The sequence below is a fragment of the Dromaius novaehollandiae genome, chromosome 5 (assembly GCF_036370855.1).
Source record: "Dromaius novaehollandiae isolate bDroNov1 chromosome 5, bDroNov1.hap1, whole genome shotgun sequence".
In the NCBI taxonomy this organism is placed as follows: Eukaryota; Metazoa; Chordata; class Aves; order Casuariiformes; family Dromaiidae; genus Dromaius; species Dromaius novaehollandiae.
The window spans coordinates 68372290-68389036 of NC_088102.1; the positions used below are offsets into that span (position 1 = coordinate 68372290).

At 44.0% G+C, this 16747-nt stretch overlaps 1 protein-coding gene and 1 long non-coding RNA gene across 8 annotated transcripts in view; one reads left to right on the forward strand and one right to left on the reverse strand.

Annotated features, from left to right (window-relative positions):
- TSPAN4 (tetraspanin 4) overlaps positions 1-16747 on the reverse strand; it is a 356522-nt gene that overhangs the window by 21169 nt on the left and 318606 nt on the right. The gene's annotated exons all lie outside the window — the stretch shown is intronic.
- The window catches only part of LOC112988041 (uncharacterized), a 58494-nt gene that overhangs the window by 15107 nt on the left and 26640 nt on the right, over positions 1-16747 (forward strand). For 2 of the 4 annotated variants that reach the window (XR_010389546.1, XR_010389547.1), the window contains exon 4: positions 14509-14630. This is a non-coding gene — a long non-coding RNA (uncharacterized LOC112988041). Of the gene's footprint in view, positions 1-6387; positions 8167-14508; positions 14631-16747 lie in introns of those variants that run through there. The other 2 variants (XR_003260438.2, XR_010389545.1) reach the window with 2 other exon arrangements.

Consider the following 16747-nt stretch of genomic DNA (forward strand, 5'->3'; position numbering starts at 1 on the left):
TTTCAGAATTACAGAAGGGGGTTTCAGCTTCGCCTGACCCTCGGTTCCCTGCGACTTGCCTGGACCTACTGGCATCTAGAGCAGGACCCCCAATACGAACAGAAAGTCAGGATCACACTGTCAGGCTGAGAGAGGCTCTGAAAGTTAGTCAGTGTCCTACAGAGGTAGTGAGGTGAATTAATTGCTGAAAAACTAATTCTTAGTCAGAAAGAGACACCAGTGAAGAGGAACAGCACAGCCGAGGGGCAGGTGGGGACAGGTATCTAAGCTAGTAGACTTGTTGCTTTGAAGATGAATATTAATTTATCACACCTCAGAAAAATCCCCCTGCAAAATCAGAGAAAGTGCTACTACACAGCAGCCTATGCTTCATATCGCCACCGATCAAGGATGAGGGGGTGAGGTCAAATGAGACTGCATTATTCTGATGTTATCAGAATGATGCAAAATGCAAAGGTTGCTTCTCTTTAGTCAAATTTTGCTTTGCAGACTGTTTGATGCAGTGGCTCAGCACAATAATCCCTTTTACCACGGCTCATGTGCTGCCCTGGTTAACATAATCTTCATGCCCTGTTTCAGACAAATAATTTTTAATAACCTACAATCAACATTTATAAAATACTTCAGCATCAGGAACAATGTTTGCTTACTCCACATGCACTTTAATGCAGCCTCAACAGATTGCCTAAGCATGCCTTCCTGCTCTTCCGCTTTACCTGCAGAAGATTGACCAACATGCAGCTCATCGTGACAAAATGAAAGCAAATGGTGGCTTCCTCGTAAAATTAAGCACTCTTCTCTGCACAAAGAGTGCAGGAACTTGATACTGTGAACACGGCTGGCAACAGATTTCCACATTTCAGAACTGGAGTAAACAGCACAATGCCACTCAGGGTGACAGGTATTATGTGACCCGATCCCTGGCCGCTATGTCAAAAAGTCAGTCCCTCAACACCAGTTCATGCACATTGTCTGACCTGCTGTTATTATTTGTTGGTTTGAAAAGAAAGTGCCTATTTGAATCTTGCTTAGAAGAGACTCTGAACTTTTTATAAACCCACACTATGTGCGTGTCTTGTTTCCTTATCTCTGTCTTAGTTCTATACAAGTCTGTTGACTTGTTGCAAGTTAGAAAGAGGCTGTCATATACAAGCTGTGAAACACTACCTTCAATTTCTTCACTTTTTTATTTCATTACCACCGGCTAGTGGAGCTATCTGGAAATCTCACAATTTTATACATACATACATATATGTATATTTGTGTGCATGTATATATATATATACACACATGCACACACACAGCTTTATATACACACGTATGTGTGTGCATATATATAATTTTTTGAGTGATTGTAAATGTAGTGTTTTACAGAGTTCTCCTTTATTATAGCTTCTAACTGATCTCCTAACTGAACGTGCTATAAATGCACTGAAGAGCGCTATTCTCTGTAGAGTCGTCGTTTTTAAACCTCTTTTGCACAGAGCTCATCCTTATAGCATTTAAACTCTCCCGTTTGCTTACACTAGTGTCAAGAGGCATTCAGCATTACTTGAAGCTTTTCATCCTGCCACATCAATATGGCTGTGCCATAACTCTTCCACAACTTGTCATTAACTTCTGGCTGCAGGATGAATCCTGCCTGCCTTCCTCTCTCTACAACCCCTCTGCGTATGGTGGGGATCCATAAATGAGGTATCAGTTTTGACCTGCAAAAGTTCTTATAGAGCCTGATATATCCACAAGACACAGAAAACTGCCAAGCCAAATTTAAAGATGATAGTGAATTTGGTATGGTGAGAAAACAGATAAACTTAACTACTCACCCTGATCACGGGGTCCTAGAAGTAAGCTTGTGCAGGAGAACCGAGACTATGGCTTTCAGCGCCAGGAGGAAGGAGAAGCAGGCACCGGGCTTTGTTCTCCTGCCATTTGCATCTGCAGCTGAGATACCACCATGAAATCCTGTACCACCTGTGTCTGTGCCTCCCCTGTTTCTAGCCAGCTACATAGGGCCCTTTTAATGAATGTGTTACATTACATTAGTTAATCAGGCTTGATGTAGAAGGAGCTTTGCACTTCTGCAAGCACATAGGAGTTATTAACTAGACCACTTTCCTCAATCAGGCTGTGAGGAGTTCAGTGTCTGCATGCAGTCCAAGCACATTAGCCTCTGCTTGAATGACCTGCCTACAAGGTTATACGGGATATTTTTTCCCTAATTGAAGTGCTGCTTGAAGCTCTAGACATATCATTCCTACTGGCTTTGACCAGAGAGGAGCAAATCAAACTCAAAGCCTGTGCATGGAGCATAGCTGGCAAATGCTCCTCCAGGTCATTCTGTTCCTGCTAATCTGGATTTTGTTTCTTCCTCAAAGTATTTTCAGAATAGTATGGATTTTTAAATGCATCTTTATTCTAATTTAATTTTATCTTTGATTTAAATGAAAACACCCCCAACTGTCTCATTCTCTACCTTCCATCTGATTTTTCAGAAATGATCTTACTGAAAATGAAATGCTTTAACACAGTGATTCATCAAGGCTGCCGAAAAACAATGCTACCCAGCACCCACCAATCTGTCAGCTTCTCTTGTTTGTCTCTATGCTACCAGTCCTCAGCCAGGCAAAATGTCTATCACCAGACAGGGACCGTAAGCACTATATTAAACAGTCTTTAGTTTGAATCTGCTCTGTTCTCCCATACACAAGCCATGCCTTTCATAAAGCACAACCACCTAGTGAGGGAACACAATAAAGCATAATAAAAACTCTCAGCAGGCAAACCATTACTCTAAATGAGATGCCTATTTTTAGTCATGTGCAATACCAGAGATTTCCTTGAAAGAAAGAGTTTCTGAAAGGTTGGTCAGTAAGAATCTTCTATCAGTCTGGAACCAAAATAGAGAAAAATTCCCTTTCTCCTTGGTTTTCATCAGGCAACAGATCAGAGAAGTAAACTTCTGGCTGGCACCAGGTCTGTGTGAATTCTGGTGACTTCTGGCTTCAGCTACATGGGAGCTGTATTCATGTTTATCAGCATCATCAGATTTCAGTGCTGTTTCTGCTAACATAAGGTGAATATGTCCTGTTGCTTAGTGAGGAAAGCCATTGTAAAGCAGTGCAAGAGAAGCTCTTCTTTGAGTAGGGTGCGCACATTACTAGCACTTTATCTAAGGTCAGATCCTGTTCCTGTTGAAATCAGTACAAATATTTTCTCATTGCCTTCCATCAGGCCCTAATTTACCTCTTAAATATTTCACTGTCCTGTTACTTTCCAAAAAGCACAAACAACTCCAAGGTAGACAAGTCGCACGCAGGGAGTGTTAGGCAATGAAAGAACTCCGTGTCTGAACTAGAGAAAAGGGAGCTGCAAGAGATACAACAGGCCTGGCAAGCAACTGCAGCAGAGCTCAGGAAAAGTGGCCGGAAGCAGCTCACCAGAGATTGGGAATGGACAGGGTTGCGTCCCGCTCTCATCTGAATCACAACAGTGACAAAACATCCCTGAAAAATCTTCCTTAAGCCTGCATATAAAATCAGGCCAAATTAAGAAGTGGTTCTTTCTCAATCCGTATTCCCTTGAGACAGCTACTTAAGCTGTAGCAATTTACATGTAGGGCTTGTTTGACTGTCGGCTTTGTCCCCTCACTGCTTCTGAAGGCAGGAGCCTCCAAGGAGAATCGTGGCTGGCTGACAAGCACAGCCGTGGAAGCCAGCAGCCTTCAAAGGACCAAGAGCTGACAGACACCACCTTGCCTCCCCCAGTAAAATAACTGAAGAATTACTGAGGCTGAGATAAAAGCTATGTAACAGCAACAACAACAAAAAACCCCGCTTAGCACTGACACAAACATGCTGAAATCACTATATAAACATTCTGCGCTGCAAAAACCCTGTGAGGCCCATAATTATTTTCATCTCTGTGTTACAGATGGGGGCTTTCAGTAGCCTCCTCAGTTCCTGCGGATGGCTTGTCAGATCTCTCACTCTCTGTCTCAACAAGAGACTTTGGAGTTTATCCACTTAACTGGTAAGGCATGAAACAGGAGGCAAGTACTGCAGAAGCCCAGTCCTGTACTTCCTGCTACTCATGAGGAGGAGGAAGCACTTTGGAGCAAAACTTCTTCATGGACAAACAAGGAAGGGGCATCTGTGCAGAACACAGGTGTTACCAGCAATTACAGCATATATGATACGAGACTTGGATTAAACTGAAGCCATACCAATCCTAAACAGTGGAAGTCCTTCCACTGTCCCAGCATGCTGAGAGGGAAGGTGGCTTTGCTGTGATCCTCTCTGGAAGAAGGGCCAAAAGAAGATTCTGGGGGAAAAATCTTCCTTAGCTCCTTTTCATCTCGCTGCCAGCCTGAGCTTGTCACTTATACTCTGGCATAGCCTTTAGGCAAAGATCCCATAGAGGATGCCAGCAGCTTCCCCAGCTTTCTAACCTGCAGGTAAATAGAGACTTTTAATTTCAAGCCTTAGTGCTTCCCTACCACATCAGGAACAAAATATGCCACCCAGCCAGCCCACCAAAATGACTGGGATCCCAAACAGCAGTCATCCAACTGGACAAGCCACTCGGCAGCATTTCAATATAGGTAGGTAAATATTCCTGACCTTTCTGGTGATTGTTTCCCCTACCTGTCTGTCTCTCTACCAGGGGAAGAGAAGCAGTAGACATGACAGAATATCCAATAGTTTCCCACTGGGCAAAACTTTTAATTTAATGCCTTGATAGTCATTCTCTACAAATAGCAGGCAGTAGGAAATTGAATGTAAACAGAAAGTGCCTAATCTATAAGGTCATTCATGGGAGCCCTCTTGCCTGCTAGGAGGAGATGAGATTGATTGTACCAACAAGTACGGCTTGTTTTAAATGAGATATTCCCAAGCCTCTCTAGGAGTAAGAAGCTGAGACCAGTACGCTGTCTCTTCACAGCTGAAATCTTCCTTACGCCATCTGTCCATAAACAGAGATCATGTAAAGTTTTGGTATAAAGTCTGAGACGCATTGCATTAGTTTTGCTGATGTTTGGCTGTTAAGGGACAACCTGTGGCCATACAGGTAAGGAATGACTCTTCAAGAAGCCACCAGCTGGCGGATAAGGACTCATCTCTTGGCAGGGCCAGCAGGGTCACACAGTGCTTCCAGGATGCTTTGCTCAGCTCTGTAGAATCTCCACTACCTCCCCAAATGTAAAATAACTCCAGGACTTAACATTTTTGTAATGCTTCCTTAAACACAGCAAGCCATTTTCTTAGTGGGTTCTCTTTTCCTAATTTGAGTGCAAAAACCTACATTAAACATCAGATCTGGGGAGGATCTTCCAAACTTCAGCAAGCTTGCTGATATGCTTATTGGCTCTAACAGTTTCTCACATACCAAGAGGGAAATACACTAGCTCTGGCTCTGTAACTTTGAAGGAAAAATGGAGAAGGCAAGAGCAGAAGCTCACAGGAAATGACCTAGCAGTGGGAAGAAGAACGAACGGGTCTGCAGCATGCTGTCTGCTGAGGTCAGCCCTTTGACCTGTGCCACAGGCTTCCCAGGTAGTCCTGAAAAGTCACCCTCTCTCTTGTTTTCAGTTCCCTGTTTGCAAAACTGGAATAACCTTACTTCACTCATGCAAAGGAGTGCCCTAAAATTCCTATCACCATTTGGAGGAAGTACTTGAACCCTGTAATAACCTGCAGCATTTGGGACAAGTAGTGGAGTTAGAGACCCCACCTGGCACTGAGAGGGTTAACCCGAGGCTCGTCAGCAAGCAAAAGGAAGGACAATGACATGTTACGTTGGCCTGGAGGAGGGATTTGGGGAAACTGTAAGAGAGAGTCTCCCACCACCCCTCCTGATAAGAACCAAATAGCTGTAAGAGTTTTCACAATAAAAATCTAATAAGAAGGTCAAAGGACCTGGGTTTTCAAATCAGACTGTTTTGCGTCCATGGCTTGTGCTTACAATTAATTGCCGGTTCAGTCACTGTCTCCTGCCCACAAGCACCTGCTTATGCTCAAAACCAGGCATCAAGGCACCGACCATAGCAGACAGCTGGGGCTGCAGCAAAGCAAGCCAGCCACTGAAACGCTCCCAAAGGGTACATTTTCCTTCTGCTAAAACACCAATCAATCCCAACGACAGCATTAGCGGCATTTTGTTTTTAAATAGAGATCACATGCTCTGCATAGTGCGATGCAGCCAGCATCTGGAAGTGGTAAAACAAGCGGGTTTTGCAGAGACCCCACCGCTCCCAGCTGTCCGGCACCACAGTCCATGTCTGCTTTGCAGTTTCCCTGCTTTCTTCTGCTCTCCACACAGCCACCTGCACAGTTTGTGTACTTACAGGTTCGCAAGCATGTGACATTAGGATCCATCTCCCCACAGGAGCGGACTTTGAGATGCCAGTACAACACATGTGGATGACCAAGTAGGGGAGCCAAAGATTTTCAGTCAAATAGAAATTCATCCCAATTATCACTGGGGGTGGTTAGAACTATGCTGAAAAACTGCAATACCACAGCCACTGAGCCCTCGCTAAAGGACTGGGAGACTGGAGACCTTGCAAGCATGACAAGTCACTAAGTAAGTTATACGCAACTCAAATATTTTCATTCAAGAGCAAATGCAATTATCTTTGGGAAACTCCACCCTATTTGTTCAAAATGAGTCCCTTAAAGTCCAGGTGAGAGGCATTTTCTCACTGCTCCATATAAAGTGAATGTTTAGATCATTGTTGGTGGCAGGAGGGACACTTTTCTTTAACCCGAGAGACCACTGCAATTTAAGCTGTTCTTCTGCACAGCAACAGCTGAGTAATTTGTGCATCAGGTCCTCAAGCTTGTTTAAATAAAGTACATCATAACTAGCTCAGAGATAAGGCCTCAAAATGTTAAGATGCTGCTATGCACATTCTTAGCATGCATACAGAATTAATCCAACAGCACAGCTGACTGCTTATTTAAGAGGACGTGAACATCCTAGGTCCAGTCCTAGACCTCTTAAAAAAAAAAAACCCTAAAAAAACAAAACCAACACCAACAAACCAGCTTGTTTCTTTTTACTAAACCTAGGAATAAAAATTTTGAACATTAAATCTTGGCTTGCAGCTTCTGGTTTCTAAGCAGCTCTAAAAGCTTCAACGAACATGGGGACAGGGCTGGGTAAAAGTAGGCAGGTAAATCAAATCAAATCCATACACAAAAGGCTGACATAGCAAATCAATTACTAGGATATTAAATCAATTCCTGGGCATTTTCCATTTTGACTGACAAAAATCTATCAGCATGTGGGAGGCATCTTAAGTTCGTGAACACTAAAGCGTGGTTTTTTTGAGAAATACATGGATTTATTAGTACAGCACTAAAGATCCATCTTATGCCGATTCCCTATAAGGAACCTTTTGCTTATGCATAAGTAAACTCTTCTTCAGATTATTAAGCTGGCTGGGGAAAATGATATTTAACACCTTCAGCAGCAGTGGTATGTAGCAATGCTAAGTGTCATCATTACAGATACCTTTCTTTTCCAGAATGCAGCTGCCTCTGTAGTAGGCTTTCTCCATATACTTGCCCCAAAGATGACTGACACAGAAGAGCTTCTGTCTCCTTTCCCAGGTTACGTGTCCCACAGGCTGCTTTTCCCAGTAGCGCTCCTGTGTCTTGGTGCATTGGCCTGGTGTCCTGCGGATCTCACAACCTGTCCTCGAAGCCCCGTTTCCTGCCTGTGCCACCGGCGCCGCCTCCTCGCTCCAGCTGTCTTTCCCCAGACATTGTTCCAGCTCCCACCCTCTGCTCCCAGTGCTCGACCCTAAATCTCTCAAAGTAAATGATGATTTTGCCTTAGTCTCTAGTGGCTACAGGATCTCACCTGTGCCAGGATGCAAAGACTCCTCTGAGCTACACTCCTAGGCCTATTCCATTTTAATTTTAGTTCTCTCTCTTTGCTATTGCTGCATTGGGGCCAGTGTTGGAATCCCACATATACAGAGCCTGGGGGAGCAGAAAAGGGAAATGCTCATTCTTTCAAAACCTGTGCTTATGCTGAGGGTCATTCCAGGATATCTGTGTTCAGCCTCTTTGTGAAAGATAATCACTTTCATTTGTCCTCAACAACCATCAGTATAACCTCAGATAAATAAACTGGGAAGGATGCTAATTAACACGATACATGCTGTTGAGCCTTTGTTTGTCAAGAGACATGAAAGGTGGCTTCCATTTGTGTTTCAAGTGCTAACAACCTGTTATCTCCATCTATGCAGACCAAATAAAAAATTGCAGAAAAAAACCCTCAACCACCTAGGGACGCACATGTCAATAGAGCTTGAGATCCAATTAGGTGCCACAAAGGCTTCAGGACATGCAGAGGCAAATCAAAGCAGGGAAACAAGCCACTTCTATTGCAGGAACTAATGACCGTTGTGTGATTTTGTATTAGGCAGAACAGTGACAATGGACACAGAATCCCTTTGCAGATGCTGTGAGCTGGAAAAAGGGTAGGTAGTTTACTCGCAGAGATGAAGGACTTGGCCACTTGCCCACTAAGCCATTTGTTGCAGCTGTCCCATGGGATTAACCTTCGTTTTAATTATTTATGGTACTCATTTACTTCGTTTAAAGGTGAATGAAAGAGCTTTCCCAGCAAACCTACTGAAATACCAGGGGAGGGGGGATGGGAAAAGCAAACCATACCTCCGCTGCTATCAGACAAGCCAGTCCTACAATCCATGGAAACGTGGACTAACTTCAAAACCAAGTAACTTAAGATCATTTTCTCTTAAATTCATGCCTTTGGTGGGAAAATGTAAGCTAAAATACAGTATTTCTCCACTGTTGTAAGGGACGCAAGCTCCCCATAGGGAGACACTGGCGTTGCCACCTCTTGGTGGCAGACCTGCTCTTCTCAAAGCAATACTGTCAGGTCCACTGGCAACTAGGAACAACCACGGCAAGCAACACAGCAAGTGGGAGAGGGCTGGTTAAATGATGTACTCCGTGGGGGAAATTGTCCTGATTCCTTAAAACAAGGGAAACAAACTAATGTCTGCTGATGAGTCACCTTTCTCTGCAGTGGAACTGAAAGACCCATTTAAAGAGAAATGGAGAATAGCCCACTAAAGGGTTAAGATGTGCTACTCTGCCTGGAGAAACTCATCTGGAGAGCCAGGTTTGCAGGGAGATTGTGTGGAAGGGCTTTGACGAAACTGGGTCTTCCTAGATCCAGGAAATGTTAATCCTTGGAGGAAAACAAGATACGTACACAGCCTGCTTTATTATTCTTAAGATAGGCTTTCTCTGAACTTAACTTATTCTAAATAAATAATGTTGAAAGGAGAATTATCATCGTCCTTGGAGGGGATGGAATAACAGGCCTAACGCCAAAGTCATGCTCGCTACAGCAAGCTGCATGCCTCCCTTGGGAGGCTCCCAGCAGCCCATGAAAGTGGGCGATTTGCACACTCCACCGCAAGAGTGAGAGGCAACATGAATGGGAGATGTGGGGAAGGGCACGCTCGGAGAGCTGGAGGGCTTTGGAGGAGTGCTGGGCTACTCTGCACACACTGAGCAGGACCATCTGAACAGCTGCCTGGCTTTATTTCGAACAGTATGGGATAGGATCTCAATATCCTAGCTAAACACCCAAGAACGCAATTACATCTCTGACATCATGGGATTCTGACCTCCACCAGCAGCTGGAATTACTTTTTTTTCTTTTTAATCATTAAGTTGCTTTTTAGTGGAGAGATTGAAAACTGGTCTGTAAATTTTCTTCAGATACTAGTAGATGACAGAAGCAACGTGAGTGAGTAACTTATTAAATGCCTCCCTTGTTTTAATGAAGTAAACAACCACAGCTCTTCACTACACTTCACAGAAAACAGATTTTATCTTGAAGGGAATGATTTGGGACTCAATCACTGCAAATGAATAAACTATACGGAGATTGCTTTCTATAATAATAGAAAACAAATAAACAAACTGCCAGTTGCACTTGCATGACACAAAACGCAGGTTCCCAGCACCCACTGATAACGCCAGAGAAAGCCACGTTCCTCAAGGGAGGTCGCACAGGCTGAGTGGGGAAGGGAGCACACTTCTCTCCCCATACATTAAACACATAGAAGTGACAGCATCTTCATGTAGGTGGGGAACTGGAGGACTGCAATGTTTCCATACAGGACAGCAGACATATATACTGTTTATTCATGCAAAAAGTGACACTGGCTAAATAAAGAGCGGGAACTCGGCTAAATGGCAACAAAGTCGGATGAAAGGAGAACCTGCAAACCTTGAAGTGCTGCTGCTCGGGGAAAGGAAGGAGGTGAGCCCATCCGGACCCCGCCACGTGCTACGTGGGGGCCCATGCCAGCTGCCTGACCCGGCTGCGTTTGCCCGGAGGTTTGGCTGCGCTCCTGGGCCCCAGTGGCGGAGGGCAGCAGCAGTGCCCTGGCTGTGGCAGATGCTGCCATCAGGATGGGCCAGGGGATGAGCCAACTCCATTAACGACTGCACCTCCCTGTCAATGGCGACACACAGCCGGGGTGTTTAGCTACCGAAGTCAGCAGGTGTCCTGGGGCAGGGTTCGGCAGGCTCTTTGCAGTGCTCCCGCAGAGCAGCAGGCTGCAGTTTTCATAATGTCCAAAGACTTCATGAAGTTTCTGGGTCTCATTCAAACAGGGGGGAGGCCATGGGGAAAGAGGTGCAATCTGATACCGGGAGCCTCCTACAACAAACAACTGCTGCACAGAAAGAGCAAACATACTGGCTACAATGATGCTGTACTTTGTTATTTTTTAAAAAACACTTCTGTTCTTTTGTTATTGAATTTTAATCCTCAGAAGAACATTGCCAACCTGGTTGTAGAGCCTGAAATCATCTATCTTAATATAAAAAATACAGTCCCCATCAACAGTTACATCAGCTCTATTAAATAGCCCCATTCCAAAGCCAAAGGAGTCGCCATCTAGGAAAGGAGCAAGGAAATTTGCAGAGTTGGTCCCTCTGTGCCTGCCTCCCTCGCAACAAGAGAACAAGGTCACATCTAAAAGCATAAAGAAAGCTGTCCACAATAATCCAGGCTCAATCAAATCACCGCCAGCCACTACACCATCTCCGTCAGATGGCAATCACTTTTAATCAGTCTGAAGCACAAGCTGCATCTTAATCAGGATCCTTAAAGGGCGCATCTCCACTGGATCATTTCACCTTGAATTAATTGACTGCCAGTCACTTAGAGGTCATTGCCACATTTGTAAAGGTTAGTTTGGACAGTCCCCAAACACCTCTGATTTGCCTCCAAGATTAGACTAAAATAATATTAGCTTGGCAGAAACACACTGGTAGTGTCCAGAGCTGCCCATAAAAACGTGCAAATTGGCTGAAGCCTATCGTCAATCAATCACAGTACGAACGCCCTGATGAACGCAAGCCTACAGTATGGGTTGGGTGCTATTACAAGCCTGGGCTGCTGATCCCTCTCCTTTCCTTCTCTTCCAAAATCCCCTCAAGCCCCTCAAGCTAGAAAGCATCTTCTCCCTCTCTTCCCCCTTGGATTTTCTAGTGTCTAATAATGGTTGTGCTCACACTGAGGCCTTTTTTTCCATGGTATATTCATTTGGGTCTCTCACCTTTGAGTGTTTGCACAAAACTTATCTGAACTTATTGCTTTTGACAGCTCTAAATAGCTCAAATCTGACTGAAATTTACTATCAGGTTCAAGGTTTACGGAGGCAGAAGAAAAAGGAAAATCACTGCAGCCACATTGAATCAATTTTGAAAAGTAAATTTACAGATAAAGAACATCATTAAAAATAAGGGATTCATTCATCCACTGGGAGTTTTAGTGGCTTCTTGACCCAATGTTATTCAATACTTTTCTCATTACCAGGGAAGGAAGTATAAAAATCACTGCTAATGAAATTTTGCAGCTAACACACAAACTTGCTGAGCATTAAATGATCTATGGAGATCACCCGGCCTGCTTGGTTGCCCAGTGTCTTACTCAACCAAATACACCAACAGACATTTAGGAACCAAGAAGAGAGATCACCCTGTAAGACTGGAAACCATATTCTGGAAAGCAGAAAATTGGTGAAAGGGCTGAGGAGACGGAGAGGAACATGCTCTGAGGGCAACATTTCCATCCTAAAGGGTCGTGGGTATGTAACAGCTGAGTCATATCATCATTGCTACACTCCAGAGCTGATATCCGTGTTTTCAGAAATAGTTGAAAATTTACAAAGATTTTCGAGACCTACAAGAATAACCGATTCGGGGAGAAGCAAGCTTTACTTCAAACAACAAACACCACTCTTGGATAAACTAAATGGAGTGGCAGGGTTAAAAAACAGCCTGATTACAATCTTCAGGCACCTACATGGAGAAGCAATTCTCAGCAGTAGATAGCACTTTAATCTACCAGAAAAAGACATAATGAGAGTTAATGGTTACAAGTTTAAGCTAGACAAATACAAGACAGAAACAAGGCACAACTGTAACTGTGAAACAAATAATCTTTGGAACAATTTATTGAGGAATGAGGTGCAATCAATAATGTCTTTAAATCAAGGCTCAAGAGTTTTGCAAAGTTACAACTCAGATGTAATTAGTTTAATGAAGAAAATACTGATTGAAATTCTGCAGTCCATAGACAACCTTAATATTTCACCTAGTGAAGAAATCTGTTAATCTTTCCAGAAGGTTGCAGGGTTTTCCTGGAGCAGGGACTTTGCTATTCCCACCAGATTATGTCACCTGTGCCCTGCACCTCACGCTTTACTTGAAATCCATCCAGAAAGAAAAGGTGACATAAAACATGACAGTCTATTTAGCATGTCCTGTCTTGGAGACTCCGGCACTACTTCTTTTAACCTGGCCCTGGCTATGGTTTGGGTACAAATTCTCCTATGTCACCCTCTGAGCTCTCTAGATGAGGTCCCTATCTGCCAACCCCCCTCCTCCTCCAAGCAGTTGAGTCATTTGGGTTCCTTTCATCTAGTCTGTGGTAACACCGCGTCCGTCTGCTGGAACCCCCCTGGCGCTTCCTGGCGACACCGAGGCCCAGCCAAGAGCAGCCATGCTCTTGGTCCATCTGGTCCATCTCCAGCCTCCTCCCAACTAACATTCACAAACCCAGCGCACCTGCCTTAAATCCCAGCCTCTACAGAGGGGGCTGCGCTGGACACAAAGCACAGCAGCGAAGGCCGCTGCCAGACTTGCACAGCGCTGTTAGCCACCACCGTTTGCTGTCGCTGCTCTAGTCTAGCAGCGTCTTTCGTTTAAAAGAGGATCCTGCACGTTGCCCGGCCATTCCATTAACTTCGTATTTGAAAAACTTACATCATCTAAAGCGTAACAATCACAGAAACACTGCGCTGGGGTCGGCTGCAGCGAGACTCTCTGCCGTTCCTGACTTGAAACACAGTGAAAGCTCACATTCAGTCAGATGTGACTGTGACATGTGGTTTTTCATACTTATTTCTAAACTTAATATAGACAGACTGGGGACGATAGCAACAAACCATCTATTCTAAGATCCTGGACCACAGTTTTCCGTACATCACACTATAGGCCTGAAAGCAACAGAGGAGGCTTCCAGGTTTTATCATAGTAAAAATAAAATACATAATGGCTCTTTTCACAAACATAAAAGTGCCATTTTTGTGTCTTGTGAATTTTTTTTTTTTTTTTTTTTTTGGAAGGTACTGTAAGACGGTGAGGAATTCATAACAATGTTTATAAACACTGAAAATGTAGTTTTTAGCAAGACTGAAAATTTGTCTGCGACTTGTTCTGCTATTTATCCATTATTCACCACTGATCACTCTGTTTTAACATGTTTCCTTCATTCTGTCTTGGGAAGGAAAACCATCCTGTTTGGCCAATATGACAAACTGCACAATCTAAATATTAAGTAGCAAAGACTCAAAGAGAATTGTTGTCAGATAACAGGAGGAAAAAAAAAATCCACAAAGCTATTCATTGAGCAGCATTAAAAAAACCTGGGAATAGTCTGTGAATGAGTATTGCCAACTTCTAAAAGTCACACAGTACCTGCATGGGGGTTTGTATAACACTCCAGCTCCTGAATCCAGCAATTATAGTTGAGAATTTTGGCTTTTATCAAAAAAAAAAAAAAAAAAAAAAAGCTCTATGATAAAATGTAGCCTCATGGTTGATGCTAAAAGGTTTAAAATATAAAAATAAAAAAACTCAAAACTTAGGAGAAATAGCTGCATTTGTCATTCTGCCTCCCCATGAGTGATACCTTGCACAATTTCTGACAGCGAGTGCGCGCACCTTCTCAACCTTGGTAACGTGCCACAGCTCCATGGGCAGGCGCTACGGCTACTTAGACTATTTTTAATAGTTCAAAACCTAAAAACCAAACCCATAGTGTGTACACAATGCCTTCACCTGAGGATTAAAAGGCACTAATGACCATTTACTTATGGTATACCATTAATACTTTTTTCCCATCAGCTCTTAGTTAAATCTCATTTTTCCACAGAGCCTGGTCAGCTTGCAAAGAGGCAGCAGCCGTGTCCCCTGTGCGCTGTGTATGGCCATGACCCGCAGAAACCTGCTATCCCGCGGCTGTCCCAGAGCCGCTGGGCTACACCACCCACGCGGGTAAGTCTTTGCTACGCCAGCTTTCTCCCTTCTTTGGTCTGGCTGCTGGATAAAGCAGTGAGCACAGAAAATCCACCTAATCCATACCCAGGGAATAAACCAGAACAACACAAGGTGGCAGGGCTCAAGGGGAAACTAGACACAGAAATGCTCATGCGGTTTAGTAGAGCCTCTTTATCTGTCATAACCGGTTGCAAAGCAGAAAAGGATGCAAGAGTATCAGTTTTATTTCTGTTTTTTTCCTCCTACTAAGCTTCTTGACATAGTGTTAGTGCAATTTTTGCCAGCGCATCTGTGAAGCCAAGTAGAGCAGAAAGAAAAGGCAGTGGCTCCGTTTACCTTTCTAATTAACACAGAAAACATATAGACTATGTAATCCCAGAATGTCCCAGCCAATCTAGTATCGCTTTGGGACATAACTGGGTGAAACACTCCCCTGCGCATTGCCCAGATCAGTGGTCAGACTCCAAATCTGGGAGTCGCCAGGGAACCGACGGCGGTGAAACACATTCAGCTGTGGAAGCACTGCAGCTTTGCTCACCTCAAGGGAGAAACCCCCCAGCTCCGCAACGGCCTCGTGGCAAAGCAGCAAAGCGGCAACAACAAATCCGACAAGCGGCAAAACTCAGGAACCACCGAGCTAGCCTCTGGGGGATCAATAGCACGAGTCAGGGCACACTTGAAGGAAGAAAGCCTTTATGAAACGCTGGCTAAGTGGCCACCGCATGCATCTATACTAAGTGCAAAATGCTAACACGAAGAAGAGAGGTGACGGAGTCCTCAGTGCTGTCAATGGAGACATGGGTGCTTCAGAGCTCATTAGCGCCGCAGTTAAGATTTGCACAGCCAAAACGAAGAGGACCACAACAGCACCACAGCGAGTCTTGAGACAAGGACCAGATCCCAAACGTTCGGAAGCGGGAAGCGCCGCATCCCCAACAACGGTTTGCACTCCTCAGTAATGATCCCTTTGCTGAGCTCACATCAGTCGTAACAACTGACCTTACGGCAAAATCCACCTGGCAGTCTGTAAGACTCATTCAGCCAAGAAAGACAAGTGCTACTAGCTGGAGGCCGAGTTACGAAGAATGCTACACATCATCCACGAGGCAAAAGGGACTCTCTCTCATCACAGATGCAAACAGTTTGTTGCTGGGTAAGGTCACCACAGATAATCTAATCCTGAAAACAGAGTTGAAAGCACACAAATCAAAAGCAACAGGCATTCAGGTTTTGCATAAAGCTGCTTTGCAGATGACAAATGACGCTCAGCATACGCAGCGTAAATGAGTTCTGGTATCCTTAACTCAAAAAACCAACTCCAGTTTCAATTACCAGACCCACTGCACTTCGTCCTTTGCACAACATAAACTGGGCAGCAGAACTGCTGAGACTAGTCAGCCAGGGTTGGAATGTCTCCAGCCAGGATCACTTATGCAGACACACGGGAGGAAAAAAAAGCATTCAACAAATCAGAAAAAATACCTGTGAACAGTTAAAGTTGGATATTCAGTGGATGGCTGTATCACCAAAACTATGTAAGGGCTTAAAAAACACAAATTCTGAAATAATCAATATATGCATTAACACTGGACAAGATGCACCAAAAGTCTGATAGAGGGACGGTAAGTTTGATGAAAAGAGGGATGGTAGGCAAGGTCCTTTCAGTAAAAATTAATAGAGAGAGGGAGAAAATTTGTATTATCTATTTACGGTACATCTGAACAATGCATATCACACTCCTGCTTGTTTCTAGCTGTATTAGAAACCTTTTCAGTGTAATCCTGGAAAATTTAGGCTCCCATCACCAGGTGCGAGACTGACAGCATTCAGAAACGCACTGACTACCACTCTGTCACCACGCAGCTCGGAGAATTTTACCAAATCTAAATAAACTCTACAGGCACAAGTATTAAAGCATTAGAAGTATTTCCCAGTTTTCTGGTACAAAATAGTTAAAATCTCTGACCTTTGTCTCCTCCTATCTCCTTGCATTTGGGGGAAATGAAAGAAGGTGGAGAATCAGTGGGGTAACTGTGGCTCTTCTGGTTATTTTATTCATGCTAGATATGCAGCCTGCTCAGGACTGCATTAGAAATTCTGAATTTAGGACAGGA